Raw genomic sequence first — 20,490 nt, forward strand, 5'->3', positions numbered from 1 at the left:
CTTAGCCTGCACTCCATGTGCGATGCTAGTTGCCTTCACCATATCAGCCATCCGCCAAAAGGAGCCGAGGATTCCCTCAGGACCCAAGTGGCAGGCGTCATTCGTGCCGACGTGTGTACTACATACAGTGTACTACATACAGTGCACCCAGTGCGCTCGATAGCCTAACATTCGAGCTCCCAATGATTAGCATACCCACCCTCTGTACTCATCCGGACTGGACTGGAAAATCGAAGGCTGACCCAATATGTGAGGCATCCCGCGCAGGCTCAGAGTTATCTTCATCACTGGATAGCACCTCATACGTGTTGCTAAGGCGTAGGAAGCCAGCCGCGCGATCTGCCCCTTCATTCGCCTTCCGCCCGGTGACACGCGAACCCACCACTGTCTACCACCTGCTCTTGAGTGAGGACGGACGGGTAAGAAGTAGCCTATAAGGAGGGGCAGGGACACCCGGGTCACCAGGCGATTCCAACGGCACCAAAGGTATCGCTGATCTCGATGTCTCCGCAAATTGCAGCATTAGCAAGAAGCATTTCGACGGTAGTCAACCCTGCTCCAACGTGTTTACAGACAGCAGCCAGTTCTCCTTGTGTCTGCTCACAAGCACTATCCCAATCAATACCGTAGTGTGTAAAAGTAGATACACTACTGCCCATTAATTTGCTACACCACAAAGATGACGTGCTACAGACGCGAAATTTAACCGACAGGAAGAAGGAATGCTGTGATATGCAAATGATTAGATTTTCAGAGCTTTCACACAAGGTTGGCGCCGGTGGCGACACCTACAACGTGCTGACATGAGGAAAGGTTCCAACCGATTTCTCATACACAAACAGCAGTCGACCGGCGTTGCCTGGTGAAACGTTGTTGTGACACCCCGTGTAAGGAGGAGAAATGCGTACCATCAAGTTTCCGACTTTGAAAAAGGTCGGATTGTAGCCTATCGCGATTACGGTTTATCGTATCGCGACATTGCTGCTCGCGTTGGTCGAGATCCAATGACTGTTACCAGAATATGAAATCGATGGGTTCAGGAGAGTAATACGGAACGCCGTGCTGGATTCCAACGGCCTCGTATCACTAGCAGTCGAGATGACAGGCATCTTATCTGCACGGCTGTAACGGATCGTGCAGCCACGTCTCGATCCCTGAGTCAACAGATGGGGACGTTTGCAAGACAACAACCATCTTCACGAACAGTTCGACGACGTGTGCAGCAGCACGGACTATCAGCTCGGAGACCATGGCTGCAGTTACCCTCGACGCTGCATCACAGACAGGAGCGCATGCGATGGTGTACTCAACGACGAACCTGGGTGCACGAATGGCAAAACGTCATTTTTTCGGATGAATCCAGGTTCTGTTTACAGCATCATGATGGTGGCATCCGTGTTTGGCGACATCGCGGTGAACGCACATTGGAAGCGTTTATTCGTCATCGCCATACTGGCGTATCACCCGGCGTGATGGTATGGGGTGCCATTGATTACACTTCTCGGTCATCTGATGTTCGCATTGACGGCACTTTGAACAGTGGGCCTTACATTTAAGATGTGTTACGACCCGTGGCTCTACCCTTCAATCGATCCCTGCGAAACCATACATTTCAGCAGGATAACGCACGACCGCATGTTGCAGATCCTGTACGGGCCTTTCTGGATACAGAAAATGTTCGACTGCTGCCTTGGCCAGCACACTCTCCAGATCTCTCACCAACTGAAAACGTCTGGTCAATGGTGGCCGAGCAACTGGCTCGTCACAATACGCCAGTCACTATTTTTGATGAACTGTGGTATCGTGTTGAAGCTGCATGGGCAGCTGTACCTGTATTCGTCATTTAAGCTCTGTTTGACTCAATGCCCAGGCGTATCAAGGCCGTTATTACGGCCAGAGGTGGTTGTTCTGGGTACTGATATCTCAGGATCTATGCACCCAAATTGCGTAAAAATGTAATCACATTTCAGTTCTAGTATAATATATTTGTCCAATGAATTCCCGTTTATCATCTGCATTTCTTCTTGGTGTAGCAATTTTAATGGCCAGTTGTGTATAAGATCTGAAATGGCCCTGCTGAGTTTGGAATGTACTTCAAGTATGACTAAGGGAACAAAGAAACACTAGTAACTGCTCTGCGGATCTCTCACTATGCAGTGAGATGGCAATCTCTTAAACAAAAGTAAATCTCTCTACTGAAGTGGATGTATCTGTACTTACCTGTTACGAGAAACTCTTACTCTAAAGCTACTGCATGAAATAGATATGCAAACCACACTGATGCGCTAAAGAACCTGGTATGGGCTTGCGTATTCAAATACAGAGATATGTAAAAAGACAGAAAACGGCGCTGCTTTAGGCAACGCCTACGTGAGACAAATAGGCCCTGGCACAGTTGTTACATCGGCTACTGCTGCTACAATGGCAAGTTATCAAGATGTAAGTGAGTTTGAACGTGGTGTTATAGTTGGCGCACGAACAATGGGACACAGCATCTCCGAAGTAGCGATGAAGTGGGGATTTTCCCGTACGACCATTTCATGAGTGTACTGTGAATATCAGGAATCGGGTAAAACATCAAACCTCCGACATCGCTGCGGCCGGTAATAGATCCTGCAAGAACGGGACCAACGACGACTGAAGAGAATCGTTCAATGTGACAGAAGTGCAACCTTTCGGCAAATTGCTGCAGATTTCATTTGAGTGTTGAGCCATCAACAAGTGTCAGCATGCAAACCATTCAATGAAACTTCACCGATATGTGCTTTTGGAGCCGAAGGTCCACTCTTGTACCCTAAATGACAGCACGACACAAAGCTTTATACATCGCCTGGACACTTCAACATCGACAGTGCACTGTTGATGATTGTGAACGAGTGTCTTTCAAATTGTATCGAGCAGATAGACGTGTAGGTTACTGAGACAACCTCATGAATCCACGGACCCTCCATGTCAGCAATGTCAGCACGCGATTGTTCATGCTGATGGACGCTCTGTAATGATGTGGGGCGCGTGCAGTTGAAGTGATGTGGGACCCCTGATACGTCTAGATACGACTCAGACAGATAACACGGACGTAAGCATCCTGTCTGATCACCTGTGTCCATTCGTGTCAATTGCGCATTCCGACGGACTTGGGAAATTCCAGCAGGACAATGCGACACCCCATACGTCCGGAATTTCTACAGAGTATCTCCAGGAACACTCTTCTGAGTTTAAACACTTCCGCTGACCACCAACAAACACCCCAGGCTGAACATTATTGAGATATATATGATACCTTGCAACGTGCTGTTCAGAAGAGATCTCCGTAGTGCTCTTATGGATTTATGGACAGCCCCGCAGGCTTCATGGAGTCAGTTCCCTCCCGCACTACTTCAGACTTCAGTGGGAGAGAGATGGGGCCTCTCCATGCCCGCACCAACGTGGTGACTAAACCGAAAGTTCTACTGTCACCTCTGTCAACATGTTAGTTATCTAATAGGTGGATCTCAGGATGCTGGGCTGTGATGTTATTCGTGCATCTGGGTAAGACTACGCATTAACACGGTCCATTAGGTGATAGATAGTGGACGAAACGAGAATGAGGGTAGCAATTTGAAGAGCAGAGGGAAAAAGTGCCAAGGCTCGTGCCATGGGAAAAAAAACCTCTGCGACAGTGGGATGGGTAGTAAGAGCAGTAGTGGCTTACTAGCTGCGGTAGTTCATGCAAGGTTGGGTTTGTTAGTATGGGTATCATGCATCATTACCGTGGCAGGCGATGGCGATGCATCCGAGTTTGCTGTAGCTGCTGCATTCCTGGAACAATCAGGATCAACATATATTAGTGGGAGATCGGACATAGATCATCTCACTATGTGGGGGGTGTGTGGAGCTTGTCTGCATGTAGTGTACGGTACGGCTTCCCCGCGTGGTGCCAGTTATTCGGCAAGTGTGTTCCAACTGGATATCCAGTAATTGTGGCTGATTAACAGGGGCTCACCTGTGCCGTTGTGTTTGCGTGAACTTGGCCATAGATGTTAGGTCCTTACAAGTATGTCTTTTGGTCTTTTATGTTTCCATCTATGGTTGTGGTCGTAGTTCCCCAGATTCAGAATAAAGGGGTTCTGCGAATGTCTGGAGTTTCTGTATAGTCTTGTGGTGAGTTTGTGGATTACCTCCGTGAGAGTCTCAAGTCGGTATTCCTGGTGGAGGTCTGCGATGCATGTGTATCTTGGAGCATTGCTTATGATTTTGAGTACTTTGTTTTGTATGATCTGCAGACGGCGCAGGCGTGTGGGCGCATCATATCCCCAGACAGGGGCTGCGTACGCCATCAGGTGTCGAATAAGTGTCATGTACATGGACCTCGACACCCTTCTGTTCAGTGTGCTACGCCTGTTGACAATAGGGTAGAGCTGTTTGAGCCTCGCGCTTGCTCGGTTGGTCATATGTTGTATGTGGTCCACCCAGAGAAATTTCCGTTCCAGCCAGACACCGAGATATTTGACTTTCTCGCGGAAACATATTGAGCGTGCATGTAAAGCTATTGGTCTACAGTATCGGTGTTTGCGTAGTTGCTTCGGTCTTCTAGTGAACAGAACGGCTTCGCACTTGTCGACATTTACTCTAACATGCCATTTCTCTAACCAAGGCTCAGGCACTATGAGTGCGGTCTCTAAGCGTGACGTAATGTTTGATGGTTTCCAATCTTGCGCGAGGATGGCTGTGTCATCTGCGTAGATTGCCATCATTTTGTTGTGTGTGATTGGGAGATCGCTTATGTAGAGGTTAAACAGTAGGGGACCTAGGATGCTTCCCTGGGGTACTCCCGCGTGTATACCGTGTCGTGTTGATTGTTTCCCCTGCACGTCAGTGTTGAAACTCCTGTCTGTGAGATATGAGTGTATGAGACGCACCAGCTCGTCGGGGAACCCCGCTTCGCTGAGTTTGCGAATGAGGCAGTTGTGCCATAGACGATCGAAAGCCTTTTCGGTGTCCAGGAACACCGCCCCTGTTGCTTTGTTTGTGTTGAAGCCGTGTGTTATATGTTCAACGACCCGCAAGAGTTGTTGTGTTGTGGAGTTGTGATTCCCGAAGCTGAATTGCTCCGGTCTCAGGATGTCATTTGTTATGCAGTGCCTAGTGATGCGTTTGAGAACCACCTTCTCAACAATCTTGCTGGGCGAGCTCAGGAGACTGATGGGTCGGTAATTTTGTGGGAGGCTGTGGTCTTTCCCTGGCTTCCTGAACATCAGGACCTTGGCCATCTTACAAAAGGCAGGGAAGTGTTGGTGTTTTAGAATGGCATTCGTTATGTGTGTCAGGTATTCAGTGGCCTTATCCGTGAACTCCTGGAGGACACGGTTTTGAATGCCATCATGACCAGGGGCTTTCCTAGCAGCGGAATGCATTGTAGCCCAGGAGACTTCGGCTGTACTAGCATGTCGGATGTCGTTGCGCGATGGTTGGGCTAAAATCCGCGTAACCTCCTGGTCAGTAGCAAGCGTGAACACTGGATCTGATGGTACCAGGTTCGGTGTGAATGACGCAGCGAGTGTGCGGGCCATTAGTTCTGCTTTCTCTTCCGCTGAGTATGCAAGTCCGTCAGGCCCTTGGAGCGTTGGGGTGTACATTTTCTACCTGTTGAAGTGTCGGGCTAGTTGCCACACGCCAGGTCGCGCGGTGTCCAGCCCTTCGAGTTTTTGGTTCTACTGTTTTGTTCTATGTGTTTGTATTTTGTCGCGTATGATTCCCTTTAGCCTGTTAATGTGCCTTCTGAAGTACTGACGCCTGGTACGCTGTCATTGTCTCCTGAGGCGATTCCTCATTGAGATTAGGCCCAGGATTTCCTGGGACAGGGCCGCACTGTCAGGTATGGTGCCCGCCATTGCATCCTGGACGGCGTTAGTGAGGGTTTCTACTGCATCGTCAATTTGTGCTGTTTCGTTAATTTCGTGTATGGGTGGGATGTGGCTATCGAGCGTTTCCTTGAACAATGTCCAATTCGGACGCCCGTAGTCCAACATCCTGTGTTGTTCCATGTGCTGCAGTGTTTCCTCAATGTGTAGGATTACAGGTTGGTGGTCTGAGAGCAGATCGTTTTCAACGGCAACGTTGAGTGTCGATGTAATGCCCTTGAAGAGGTCCATGTTTAACACGTCTGGCCTATGTCCCCTCTGATAGGGAATGTGCGTCGGTTCAGTCGGCGCTAGTGTAATGTAGTTTCTGCCTAGTGAATGTTCGTATAGTTTTTTGCCGTTGGATTTCGTATGCGTGAATTCCATTCTGGGTGTTTTGCGTTCAGGTCTCCAGCGACTATTACTCGCGGTGAGATGTTGAGTAGTGTGCTGATATCGCGTGTTGAAATGCCTTCAGGACTGTTGTATACCGATATCAGTGTAGTGTAGGCTCCGTTGAACTTGACCCTGACGGCCGTGTTCTCGATTTTTCAGTTCAGGGGGCTCTATGTTTGTGCGCTCAATGTCTTTGTGTATGAAGATTGCAGTTCCACCTGCCACGGCGTCGCCCGGTCGGCCGGTACGATAGACGCAGTAGCCAGGAAAGTTTAATTGTTTGTGCGGTTTAAGCTTAGTCTCGCTCAGTAGTGCTACAAGGATTCCCTTGCGTTCCATAAACGGGCAAATTCTGCCCTTTTGTTGTAGATTGAGTCTGCATTCCAGAACAGGATCTGTGATAATGTGTGCGGGTTTGCGTTATGGGCCGGGTGTACTATGTTATTCACGTAAGAGTGTCGTGATTGCAGTGTGTATGACAGCCCAGTATTGCCTGGGTTTGGCGCTCATGAGCTGGGTGATGAGTGTAGCGACGGCCGTCAGCACCTTGGTAAGGATTTGAACGGTCATGTGTCGAGGGAATAGTGTTTCCAATATTCCCCCAGGTGATGTGTTGGTGTTGAGTGTGGCAGCCTGAGGTGCTATTGTAGAGTTAGCGGCCGTTTGTGCGGGTATTGGTGTGTTGTTAGGAGTGGCATTTGTGTTTATGTTTTGTGGCAGAGGTCGTGGCGCCTGTGTTACTTCTGTGGTGAAGGGGATGGTGGTGTGGGTTACAGACTCGATGCCTTGTTGACTGTTTACCTGTGTGTTATTGGTCTGTTGTTGCTAGGTGGCCTGTTGTGGTGATTTGGTGTTTCCCGCCCTGTGGTTGCGTATGCGTCTATTCTTCCTGTGGGCTTGGGGTTCTGGGGTTTCTTGTGTGGGTGCGTTTCCCTGAATAGTGTGCGTTTCTTCGCAGCACGTGACTTCCGGGAGTGGGGTCGTGTTGTTTGGGGGCATAGGTGTTGGCACCGATGCTAATAGGTTGAGTCCATGCCAAATCGTGTTATGGCTCTTCTGTGTGCTCTCGGGGGGACTACACAATATTAGGCAGGTGTACCAGTTGCTTTGGCTCTTCAGTGTTGAATGCCCTGATGTAAACTATATGCTGTGTACCAGATCGAGATTTAAGTTTAGTAGCGTGATGTGGCGGCCTGTAAACTTAGTGGCGTGATGTGGGGGCCTGACAGCGTTATCTGCAACGTGTACAGATGCAGAGAACATGAAAGGAAAGCAGTGATTGAGACAAGAGTGAGACTGGATGGTGGCCTGGTCATGATGTTATTCAATCTGTACACTTAGCTAGTAGTAAAGTAACCGAAAGTGGAGTCTGGAAAGGGAATTTAAGTTCAGCGATATGCAATAGAAAATTTGAGGTTTGCCAATGAGATTATAATTCTGTCAGATGTGGCAAAGGACTTGGAAGAGCAGTTGTGGAATGATTGGTATCCTGAGAAAAGGTTATAAGAAAAGAGTCACCAATGAAATGTAATCGAATTAAATCAGGTTATGCTTGAGGAAATTACATTATGAAATGAGAGAAAAAAAACTTGGAGATGAGTTTTGCTATTTAGACATTGGGCAGCTAAGCAACTAACACTATCTTAAGTTGCACTCAAGCACTCCGTCGTCAGGCCACAAGTGGCCCATCGGGACCATCCGACCGACGCGTCATCCTCAGTTGAGGATGCGGATAGGAGGGGCATGTGGTCAACACACCGCTCTCCCGGTCGTTACGATGGTTTTCTTTGACCGGAGCCGCTACTATTCTTGTCGAGTAGCTCCTCATTTGGCATCATGAGGCTGAGTGCACCCCGAAAAATGGCAACAGCGCATGGCGGCTGGATGGTCACCCGTCCAAGTGCCGGCCACACCCGACAGCTCGTAACTTCGGTGATCTCCCGGGAACCGGTGTATCCACTGCGACAAGGCCGTTGCCTTGTCTGAAGTAGAGAGGACATAAAATGCAAACTTACAATAACCATAAAATAATTTCTCAAAAAGAGAGAAATTTGTTAATATTGAATATAAATAAACGTGTTGTTGCTGTGGTCTTCAGTCCAAAGACTAATTTGATGCAGCTCTCCACGATACCCTATCCTGTGCAAGCCTTTTCATCTCCGAGTAACTGCTGCAACCAACATCCCTCTGAATGTGCTTGCTGTATTCATCCCTTGGTCTCCCTCTACGCCCCCCCACGCTTCCCTCCAGTACTATATTGGTCATCCCTTGACGCCCCAGAATGTGTCCTACCAACCGATCCCTTCTTTTAGTCAGGTTGTACCACAAATTTCTCTTCTCCCCATTTATGTTCAGTACCTCCTCATTAGTTACGTGATCGACCCGTCTAATCTTCAGCGTTCTTCTGTGGCACCACATTTCAAAAGCATCTATTCTTGTCTTGTCTAAGCTGTTTATCGTCCATTGTTCACATCCATACATGGCTACATTCCATGCATATAATTTCCTGACACTTAAATCTATACCCGATGTTTACAAATTTATCTTCTTCAGAAACGCTTTTCTTGCCATTGCCAGACTACATTTTATATTTTCCCTTCTTCGACTAGCATCTGTTATTTTGCTTCCGAAATAATAAGACATTATCCATTCTGTTCAGCTGCTCTTCCAAGTCCTTTGCTATCTCTGACAGAATTAAAATGTTATCGGCAAACCTCAAAGTTTTTATTTTTTCTCCATGGACCTTAATTCTTACTCCAAATTTTTCTTTTGCTTTGAATAACATCGGGGATAGGCTACAACCCTGTCTCACTCCCTTCTCAATCACTGCTTCCCTATTCGTGCCCCTCGACTCTCATAACTGCCTTCTGGTTTCTGTACAGATTGTAATCAGCCTTTCGTTCCCTACATGTTATACCTGCCACTTTTAGAATTTCAAAGACGGTGTTCCATTCAACACGGTGAAAAGCTTTCTCTAAGTCTACAAATGCTATAAACGCAGGTTTTCTTTTCCTTAACCTATCTTCTAAGAAAATCTGTACGGTCAGAATTTCCTCGCATGTTCCTACATTTCCAAACTGATCTTACCGAGGTCGGCTACAACAATGTTTTCCATTCTTCTCCAAAGAATTCGTGTTTCTCTTTTGCAGTCGTGATTGATTGAACTGGTGGTTCGGTAATTTTCACACCTGTCAGCACCTTCTTTCTTTGGAATTGGGGTTGTTATATTCTTCTTGAGGCCTGAGGGTATTTCTCCTGTCTCATACATCTTGCTCACCAGATGGAAGAGTTTTGTCACGGCAGGCTCCCCCAAGGCTATCAGCAGTTCCAACGGAATGTTGTCTATTCACGGGGCCTTGTTCCGACTTAAGTCTTTCAGTGCTCTGTCAAATTCTTCACGCAGTATTACATTTCCCTTCTCATCTTCCTCTACGTCCTCTCTCATTTCCATTACGTGGCCCTCAAGTACATCTGCCTTGTATGCACCCTCTGTATACTCCTTCCACCTCCCTGTTTTCTCTTCTTTTCTTAGGATTGGTTCCCCATCGGAGCTATATATGCTTCTACATCTTTACATTTGTCCTTTAACCATTCCTGCTTAGCAATTTTGCAGTTTTTGTCGATTTAAATTTTTAGACTTTTGTATTCTTTTTAATTTATTGAATTTTTCTGTTTTCTCCTTTCATCGATTAAATTCAATATCTCTTGTGTTGGCGAATGATTTCTACTAGCCCTCGTCTTTTTACCTACTTGGTCCTCTGCTGCCTTCAGTATTTCATCTTTCAAAGCTACCCATTCTTCTTCTACTGTATTTATTTCCCCTTTTCTGGTCAATAGTTCACTAATGCTCCCTCTGAAACCGTCTACAATCTCTGGTTCTTTCAGTTCATCCAGGTCCCATCTCCTAAAATTTCTGCCTTTTTGCAATTTCTCCAGTTTTAATCTGCAGTTCATAACCAATAAATTGTGGTCAGAGACCACATCTGCCCATGGAAGTATCTTAAAATTTAAAATCTGCTTCCTAAATCTCTGTCTAACCCCTGTATAATCAATCTAAAGCCTTCCGGTGTCTCCAGGTCTCTTCCATGTACACAACATTCTCTCATGTTGCTTAAACCAAGTGTTGGCTATGATTAAATTATGCTCTGTGCAAAATTCTACCAGCCGGCTTCCTCTTTCATTCCTTTCCCCCGGTCAATAATCACCTACTACTTCTCCTTCTCTTCCTTTTCCTACTTTCGAATTCCAGTCCCCTATGACTATTAAATTTTCAGCTCTCTTAACTATTTGAATAATTTCTTTTATCTCATCATATATGTACTCAATCTCTTCCTCATCTGCGGAACTAGTTGGCATATAAACTTGTACTTCAGTTGTGGGTATGGGCTTCGTGTCTCTTTTGGCTTCAATAATGCGTTCACTATCCTGTTCATAGTAGCTTATCCTCGTTCCTGAACTCATTATTACCTACTCCTGCATTACCCCTATTTGATTTTTTATGTATAACTCTGTATTCACCTGGCTTAAAGTCCTGCTCCTCCTGCCACCGAACTTCACGAATTCCCACTATATCTAACTTTAACCTACTCATTTCCGTTTTTAAGTTTCCTAACGTGCCTGCCCGGTTAAGGGATCAGACATTCCACTTCATGATCCATAGAACGCAAGTTTTGTTTCTCCTTACAACGCCGTGCTCCTGAGTAGTCCCCCGAATGGGGGACTATTTTACCCCCGGAATATTTTACCCAAGAGGAAGCAACCATCACATAACCATATAGTAGAGCTGCATGCCCTTGGGAAAGTTTACGGCTGTAGTTTCCGCTTGCTTTCAGCCGCTCGCAGTACCAGCACAGCAAGGCCACTTTGGTTGATGTTGCAAGGCCAGATCAGTCAATCATCCAGACTGTTGCCCCTGCAGCTACTGAAAAGGCTGTAGCCCCTCTACAGGAACCACACGTTTGTCTGGCCTCTCAACAGACAGTCCTCCGTTGTGGTTCCACCTACGGTACGGCTATCTGTAATGCTGAGGCACGCAAGCTTCACCACCAATGGCAAGGTCCATAGTTGATGGGGGGATATAAGTGTTAGGAAGCCTTTTCTCAAGATATTTCTCTGGAGTGTAGCTTTGTACAGAAGTGTAACATGGACGTTAAGCTGCCCATACTCGAAGTGAATAGTAGCTATTGAAATGCTGCGTTACAGAAGAATGCTGAAGATGATAAGAATAAATTGAATAACTAATGAGGATGCACTGAACTGAAATGGGGAGAAAAAACAAATTTATGGCACAACCAAGGTAAATTATGGATCTATTGATGCATCCTGAGGCATAAAATAATTGTCGGTTTGGTAACTGAAAGAAGGGAAGGGTGTTTGTATGCGTATGGTGGCGTGTGTATGTGTGTGTGTGTGTGTGGGAGGGGGGAGGGGGGAGGGGATAGGAGCTGGAAGACGGGGCTTACAAATTGCAGACGGGGATCATGGATCGAATATGGTGCCTAGTTTCAAATGGATGCAGGCTGCAATAGTTATTTCGAGACGAAGAAGCTGGCACAAGATAGAGTAGTGTGGAGATCTGCATCAGAACAGTCTTTGGACTGAAGACCGCAACAGTACACACAAAAATAGCCTTGTTCACATTTTAGTCACCTCTTATTTCTGATTTCAGCCAAACTGGACGAACTTCAGATACAAAATATCGTAGCGACACACAAGCTACAATATAATCTGCATCGGTTTCAACACTTGGTGGAAATGTTATTTCACTTTCGTTTTCAGGATTAAGTTTGTAATCCTAGTAACCCCTTAAAGAGTGGATGTAAATACAGGGTATACGCGAAAACCACTCATAGATCATATTAGTATCTTCTTAACATCCGTCCACCAATGGCATACAGAACGTCAAAATACGAGATGTGTTGACCTCGAATGGCAATGTAAGATATACAATGGCTGTCGATACTCTGGTTCAGGGTGTGTAGTACGACTAGCCCTAACCTCTCCCATTACTCATGATGCTCTCCGTTACTTTTGAAGGATAATTTTAATGGCCAGTCCTTATCTGATGAAGTTTTTGTTTTGAAAGCCGACGTTCCGTAGGTTGTTTATATTTTTTCATCTTTCGTTCCAAACGACGAAGCACAAAGGACGAAATACAACTAAGAACAAATTATAGCTAAGGAACGTCTACTTGCAAAACAAATCTCCTATTATTATTAAAGCACCCATTGGAAACTATAAATTTTCCGGTGTGGCGGTTTTTAAGACTGCGATGCTTGGGCTCAGTGTATTTCATGTATGTTTGGTCAGATTTACGTTGGTGATGATTGTCTGTCAGGACAGCCCAGGCTGGAAGGGCATTTTCTTCTGAGGCCCAAATGCGTCACTGAAAAATCATGGAGGCCACTGCAAAATGTCGGCCCTACGCGTAATGACATACATAATCCTAATAATGTGGCTTCCCAGATAACACTGGCGCCCCATATCTATTCCTTATCGCCATAATGGATAGGTTGTAACGTGCCCCAGTGATGCACCAGATGGAAAGACTGTGAGAATCACTTTTCAGGCTAAACCATCACTCATCCGTCAACAGGACGCGCCCGTATTATTCCTGGGTCCACTCGCTTTGAGCAAGACACCATGGCCGAGCCATGCGTTGCCTTTTTGGGGGGGAAACATCTGACGGGTCGCCGAACACGCAGAGCAACCTCGCAAAGGTGACGATACACATTCTGTCGATATACTTGTGAACCAGAGGCCACGTGGTGGTCTTTATGCGGGGCGGCCACTGTGCTCATTCAACAGCATCGGGCTCTTAAGCCAGATTAACTTCCTTTCGCTGGGTTTTAGTACATTGTTAGCCATGCCTGTAATACTATTGAATGTTCCATCCTGAAATAATTACAGCCGCGAAATAATGCTACAGATGAATCCCATCCAGTCTGTGTTCAGCCACAAATCTATCAACGACTCTCCCTTGTGTAACGTCAACTATACAATACTGTAAGCAAACACATAGAACGCGAGGTAATAACCACTATATCAAAGCTCAGACAGAATGTCGCAGGCATATTACGAAGTCCCATACCGGCGTCTCATGTATGTCAAGTTTTCCAATATTGTCTCAACAATATTTAAGTCCTTAAGTGTCGCAGTGAGAATCTCGAAGATCACGTAACTTCTGAAAATAAGCGCATAAGTTCGAACAATATGTGGAGGTAAGATTTCATTTTCCTGACAGGTAGCTCAAACCATTCTGAGTGAGTTGGGGGAAGCAATGATTAAGACACTTAACTCTGAATGGGAAGAAATAGGATTAAAGTTCCAACACTTACATCCCGAGAATAATTTTCTACATGTTTCCTACGTAATGCCTGCTGAATGAATGGTTTCTTCAGCATGGCCACGGGCGATTTGTTCCCCTATCCTTATCCAGACGAACTGGTCTTCCATCGCAACTGGCATCAGTGTCGGCAGGGCGTCAAATTATAACCTGATCTTCCTTGCTGCCACTCTGCTCAGCAGGGAGCAACGCATGTCACGGACATAACGAATTCCAGTAATTAAATCTTTTTGATGCAACGAAGTAGCGAGCTGGCTGCAAGAAGAAGTTTAAAATGACGGCATGATTTCTGGAAATAACTCCTTTTCGGAGGAGTATAATGACACGTTCCAAAGAAAGAAGCCGAAGCGCGAAATAAAAACGCGCCTGTCTTAAGTCTTAGCGAGGCTTTGTGGACAACGTAACGAGGCTGGCAGAGCATAATGAAGGCCAGACTGAGACCGTTATAATGGCTTTCAGCGGCATTTCGCTTCGTTCATGTAGAATAATTACGTCGTGAGACAGCTTCGAAGGGCGGGACAGGTCGTAACGAGCTGGGCGCGCCTGTAATGGAGAAGTGCGTGGCTTTGCTGTCTGAGCGGCGTGCAGGCCTGTCAGCGCGCTTGCGTGTTTCGCTTCACATTTAATTCGCTTGCCTGCTGGTTCCTCATCCCTTTCTGTATTATTTTACCTGATACAAACACGATATCGGTCAGAGTATTTTGAAAGTGCACGTGCGCAATCACGAAACGTTTCTCGTTAAAGAAATCCGATTTGTGTCGTTTTTTAGCACTAATCATTCATCAGCGTATTTTTATGCGGAACCCAGGTTTTCTGAACGACAAACACGCAAAATCAATGATTCACATATAAACAACGGTATTAGGCTAGAAGCATTTGGCAGAAAACATTTAAGGGAGATCCCGCAGCCACGAATATAACTTATTTCCAGCACTAGCAAATATTTTATGAATTCCTTTTTAGTATTTCAGTCACTTTTTACTAATAAGTATTCGACAGCACGCTGCCTGACATCGTCAGGTGCATTACAGTTACATGCACAGTAATCCGAAGTTTGATGAGGACAATTTTCCCTCTGTGTCAGCGAGAGTATACACCTGAATTTAGCCCTGTAGATTAATATTAAGTTATTTCAGTGGATACCTTAAGTGAATTTTTTGATTAAATTATATCTATGTTGAAATTATAGACCTACCTAAATAACCTTGAGTGAGACAGTAGTAGAAAACTTTTTTCCTTTATTTTCAACTTATTTCTCATTTAACCACAAAAAATGTCAGGATGCCTATATTAGCTAGCCGATTCCACTCTTCGTCGACAAACGTAAGCGTTAACACCTTAATGCTCGACTGTGGCGTGTACAGATGCCGGAATATTTGGTGTTGTGGGAAATACGGACGTTGTGTAAAGCTAAACTCGACCCATAACTGTTGGAAGGTTTCAGGTTGGGACGCCTAAGATAAAATAATAAGATTGCGGCCGAGTGGATCAGCTACCCAGTTCTAGTTTAGCGTGGTTCCCTTAACAGATTAAGCTAGCGGCGGTGTCGTTCTTATGAGAAGTACACAGCCAATTACCTTTAACGTCCGTCGCCATTCGGAAATTTTATTCCGTTTCTAACGACCTCAGTGTTGAAGAAATGTGAAACTGCAACCTTCCTTCCTTTTCTACGCTGAAATGAAGTACGTTCCATATTTTGGTATTTTCACCAAGATTTTATTTAGATCAAAGTAATGAGATATACTTACTTACTGCAACCAAATTGGAAGTGTTGTTTAAAGTAGAGAAATAGGTAAATTCGAAATTGCAATGTGCTGTGCTGCTCTAGAAAGTCAACGAGAAAACAGAATCATATCTTCTATAAAATAAGATGGTTATTCATTAGACCAGAAACGTTGTTCGAATGAATCATGTGCAAAATAGAGGAAATGAGATACTTTTATTACAAACACCGTATTTCATTCCATGTGATGGAAACTGAAACTTTCATACATTCGACATGGATGGGTTTATTTTCACTTTAATAAAATGAAATAAATACTAATCAAATAAGAACGTCTTCCAATTAGTTCAAAATTAGCTTCAAGGAGACGCATGTCGCCCCACGTATCCAGGGATACTACTTGTAATTATTTCGTATGTGTTACATTAATGCAACTTTTGAACACAAAAAAGTCCAGATGTATCGATAGTACTTTCGCAGAAAATACAACTGGGTAGTAAACGGGAATATTTGGAAACTGTGAGTCATTTGAAAGGGGGCTTCACTTTTAGGTTGTTTATTAAGTTAGCTAAAAAAGTCGTTGAGTTAATGAGCACGTAGACTGGAAATTTTAGATGTTCTGATATGTCTCACAAAGCACGTAAAAATTTATAAACAGAGAATACGTTATGTAGATCTGAACAAAATATCTGATGTGATAAATGTACCTGGATACTTTCTAAAGTCTGATATAGTTAAATTTTCCTTGATACATATGGATCTCAAATTTATCTACGGTAATGTTAGAAGTTGAAGAAATGAATTAAAATTCATGCAGTGGAGTTCGGATCCTTCCCGTGGCACAAATTTTAATTCATTTCTTAAGCTTCTAACATTATCGTAGATAAACTTTCTAACTGGTTTCACTCCTTGTTTGTGTATTTGATTTGAAATTTGTCTGTGTGCAAATTATCTAACTAAAGTGAGCCACTTGCTATCCGTTGCTTAAACAGAGCATTTTATCCACATAAAATTAGCTCCAAATGTAGTGAGAAATGACTCATCTTAACATGTTAATACCTCTAATTTTGATCATAAATTTACAGTTGCGTATATTGTAAACAAATATGCAATAACGAATAATCTCACATTTCTGACCCTCAATGAGTAATTGTACGTTTGAGAGACAAACTTCAGACGGTTCTTTTAGACAAATGTCTTAAATGAAAACCAATAATAATTATTAAAGGCTACGTTCAGTGATAGTAGGGATTAAGATAACGAGAATACGAGTTCAGTGTATCCGTCGGTAACACTTTTTCCGCATTATTCCTTGCTTTTGAACTCCTTTAGATTTAATGTTAAGTTGTCTGATACGAGAAATCTACGATAATACACTAATTCTGAGCTGTAATCCGAGCCATCAGATATGGGACGTCTTGAGCTTTAGGGAGATTTCCACCTCAAATGTTTGTTTACAGGACTGTGTGGTTTCCAACATTTCACTGTCGATGAACAAACGCAGTTTTAAAATCTAACATTGGTTTTGTCTAAACATGGCTTTGCCTTCAGAATATGACCTTACATGTTATTCCTTCCGTGACAGATTTCGATTCTGGCTGTATTTTTCCACTTCTCAAAAAATAATAAATTACATTCCACTTTCATGTTGTAAGGAAAAAAAATTGAGCTGTTACCATGAACTATTTCGCTACTGCTGTATGTATACAATTAGATGTAAGTATGTTAAATTTTCTTTCCTTGCTAAAAAGTACAATATATCACAAGTCTTCGATATGTGCTTAGTATTAAACGATGTAAGCATGTACCAACTTATAACCAATCTGATTCACTGATTGTTTCTTCCTAGTTACCTACTTATGTTTATTCTCATTATAGAGCTATTCGACAATTCACACAGTAACAAAAAGGAACAGGTTTGAAGAAGCCGGTCAACTTTTACCTGAAATGATTGGTCTAAAAGTAAGAAATGAAATAGATAATAAAAATATTTGATGCTCCTTTCAATTATGCTCTTAATCATTTACACCTTAAACTTTCAATCGGGACCCCGTTTACGGCAAATGATTTCAGGCGTCATTCAAAGACACGTCTAATGTTTTTCCAATCTGTTTTATTTCTCACTTTTAGATAAATCATTTCACAAAACATTCGACCAGTCCATTTCAAAAACAATTCTTTTCTCAGTTTTTTTCGGAAAGCATATTTAAATGTCTATCCGTAGTCTGTTATTATTAAGAATATATAAATCAAGAGAAAGCAGACAAGTTCCAATTTATTCTGTGATTTGATATTTCTTGACTCTCCATTTACATAGCTACCAACAGCTTTCGTGAAATGTTTAAAGTTCCTCTCAAATCACTAATTAATCTTTTACTAACAAGGGAACCTCCCCATCGCGCCCCCCTCAGATTTAGTTACAAGTTGGTACAGTGGATAGGCCTTGAAAAACTGAACACAGATCAATCAAGAAAACAGGAAGAAGTTGTGTGGAACTATGAAAAAAATAAGCAAAATATAAAAACTGAGTAGTCCATGAGCAAGACAGGCAACATCAAGAAGAGTCCGAGATCGGGCGCGCCGTGGTCCCGTGGTTAGCGTGAGCAGCTGTGGAACGAGAGGTCCTTGGTTCAAGTCTTCCTTGTACAAAAATTTTTGTTTCTTTATTTTTCGCAAAGTTATGATCTGTCCGTTCGTTCATTGACGTCTTTGTTCACTGTAATAAGTTTAGTGTCTGTGTTTTGCGACCGCACCGCAAAATCGTGCGATTAGTAGACGAAAGGACGTGCCTCTCCAATGGGAACCGAAAACATTTGATCGCAAGGTCATAGGTCAACCGATTCCTCCACAGGAAAACACTTCTGATATATTCTATACGACACTGGTGACGGCATGACAAGAATATGTTGTCGACCCACCGAACTTGTACACTTGGCGAATGGGTAAAAAGATTCTTCTACCTTGCCCGATTTAGGTTTTCTTGTGGATGTGATAATCACTCCCAAAAAACTGATGAAAACACAAGAGTTTGTCACATAAACTGCAACAAATGAATGCAACCGTTTCACAGTCGCACATTTTTTCCCGGGCTCTGTCAAAACATATGTTTTTAACGTTTTCAAATTTTTCCGTGCGTAGACCGTCAAATCCTGCGTATGTCCAAGCAAATCTGAACATGTCCTGGAATTTTGGAGAGCGAAGTTGATTATGTGTGAGTGCCTGATCTTTGATAATTGTCTGAAAATAAATAATTAAAATATTCGCTCGAGGGAAGTCTTGCACCAAGGACCTCTAGTTACGCAGGTGCCCACGCTAACCACAAGACCACGACGCTATCGGTCTCACACGCTCCTTCATGTTGCTTATGCCGCACATGTACTACTCAGTTTGTATATTTTGCTTATTTTTTTCATAGTTCCACACAACTTCTTCCTGTTTTCTCGATTGATCTGTGTTCAGTTTTTCAAGGCCTATCCACTGTGCCAACATATAACTAAATCTGAGGGGGGTGTGATGGGGAGGTTCCTTTGTAAGTGCCCTGATTACCTTCAAGCATTTGAATCATTCTTTACAAAACTAGACCTCACTCTGATCAGTGTGATACCGCACATGTGCATTTGGCACATGGTCCACATCACGACCTCTTCAGTGGGATAAATGTATTAACAGTTACCGCCGCGATTACTTTTGAAACAATAAACACTTCACTTACGTTTTTTCATCTGTTACATTTTCATTTGACTGACCCCTGCACAATCGTATCCTTTTCACGTGGTATTTTGCATTTGGACTTGCCTTGGAAAATGTTGCATCCTTGTTCTCGCATTGCATCTCATCAGAACACTTGGTGATAGGTATTCGTTTATGAGTTAATCATTTATAACCTCAGGTGACTTACAAACGTATGCTCTCATTCGCAAGGTTATTTTTCAAAACCATGTAAATTTGTTTTTATGTGGTTTCGTCCTGTGATGTTCTGAGGGACGTTAAATTCTCTAATCCGGAGTTTGTCTTCATCCATAAATGTTGATTTTGTATACGTGATCTGTTCATAAAAAAAAAAGTTCAAATGTGTGTGAAATCTTATGGGACTTAACTGCTAAGGTCAACCTAAATTATCCTAAGGACAAACACACATACCCATGCCCGAGGGAGGACTCGAACCTCCGCCAATATCAGCGGCACAGTCCATGACTGCAGCGCCTCAGACCGCTCGGATAATCCCGCGCGGCGATCTGTTCATACATTAAACTGGATTTGTCATACGTTTAGGCGTCGTGAATTCACAATTTCAATATTGCACGACACAAGATCTATATCTTTAGGGTATTAGGAAGCATAGGCAACAGATGACAACATATTTCTCATTGACAAAATGAAACTTTAAGAACCAATTTTAATATTGTGAGGCTTGCAGTCAATATTCTAGATCACCAGACAGTATGCTACTTCCGAGTAATTCACCCTTTCCTTGCACTTATATGTTTTAGCATCTCAACTCCAATTCTGAAGTAATATTGTATTATTAATGGGTCACATTCAGTGTTTGGGGTATATTAACTCAAGGTGGAAACCAGTCTCATAATTTCTGTGAATATTGAGGTAGAGTTACTGAAGAATAGCCTAGGGTTGTAGAACATACTTAGGTGTAACAAATACTGCTCTAGCGTGATGCGGTATTCGAGCGTTTTGTAGAAACTAAGTTCAAAATTAACCATTGTGTTGAATACCATAGGAGAGCGCCAGGTGTCGAGTAACGGTGTTAGGGTAACCGACTCAGGCGTCCGGCAAGATCCCCAGACGTGTCCTCGACAGAACATGCGTGGGAACAGCTCGGATGTCTACTCCGTCCAGGTTATCAAGGACCAATGATAACAGTTGTGGACCAGCTTACCTCAGCAGAGGATAAAACGACCTTGAGCAGCCGATGTGAAGTATCAGTGCAGCAGCAGTGCAGTAGCGAGCCCGCCGGAGTGGCCGTGCGGTTCTAGGCGCTACAGTCTGGAGCCGAGCGACCGCTACGGTCGCAGCTTCGAATCCTGCCTCGGGCATGGACGTGTGTGATGTCCTTAGGTTATTTAGGTTTAATTAGTTCTAAGTTCTAGGCGACTGGTGACCTCAGAAGATAAGTCGCATAGTGCTCAGAG

Source organism: Schistocerca americana, chromosome X (genome assembly GCF_021461395.2).
Source record: "Schistocerca americana isolate TAMUIC-IGC-003095 chromosome X, iqSchAmer2.1, whole genome shotgun sequence".
Taxonomy (NCBI): Eukaryota; Metazoa; Arthropoda; class Insecta; order Orthoptera; family Acrididae; genus Schistocerca; species Schistocerca americana.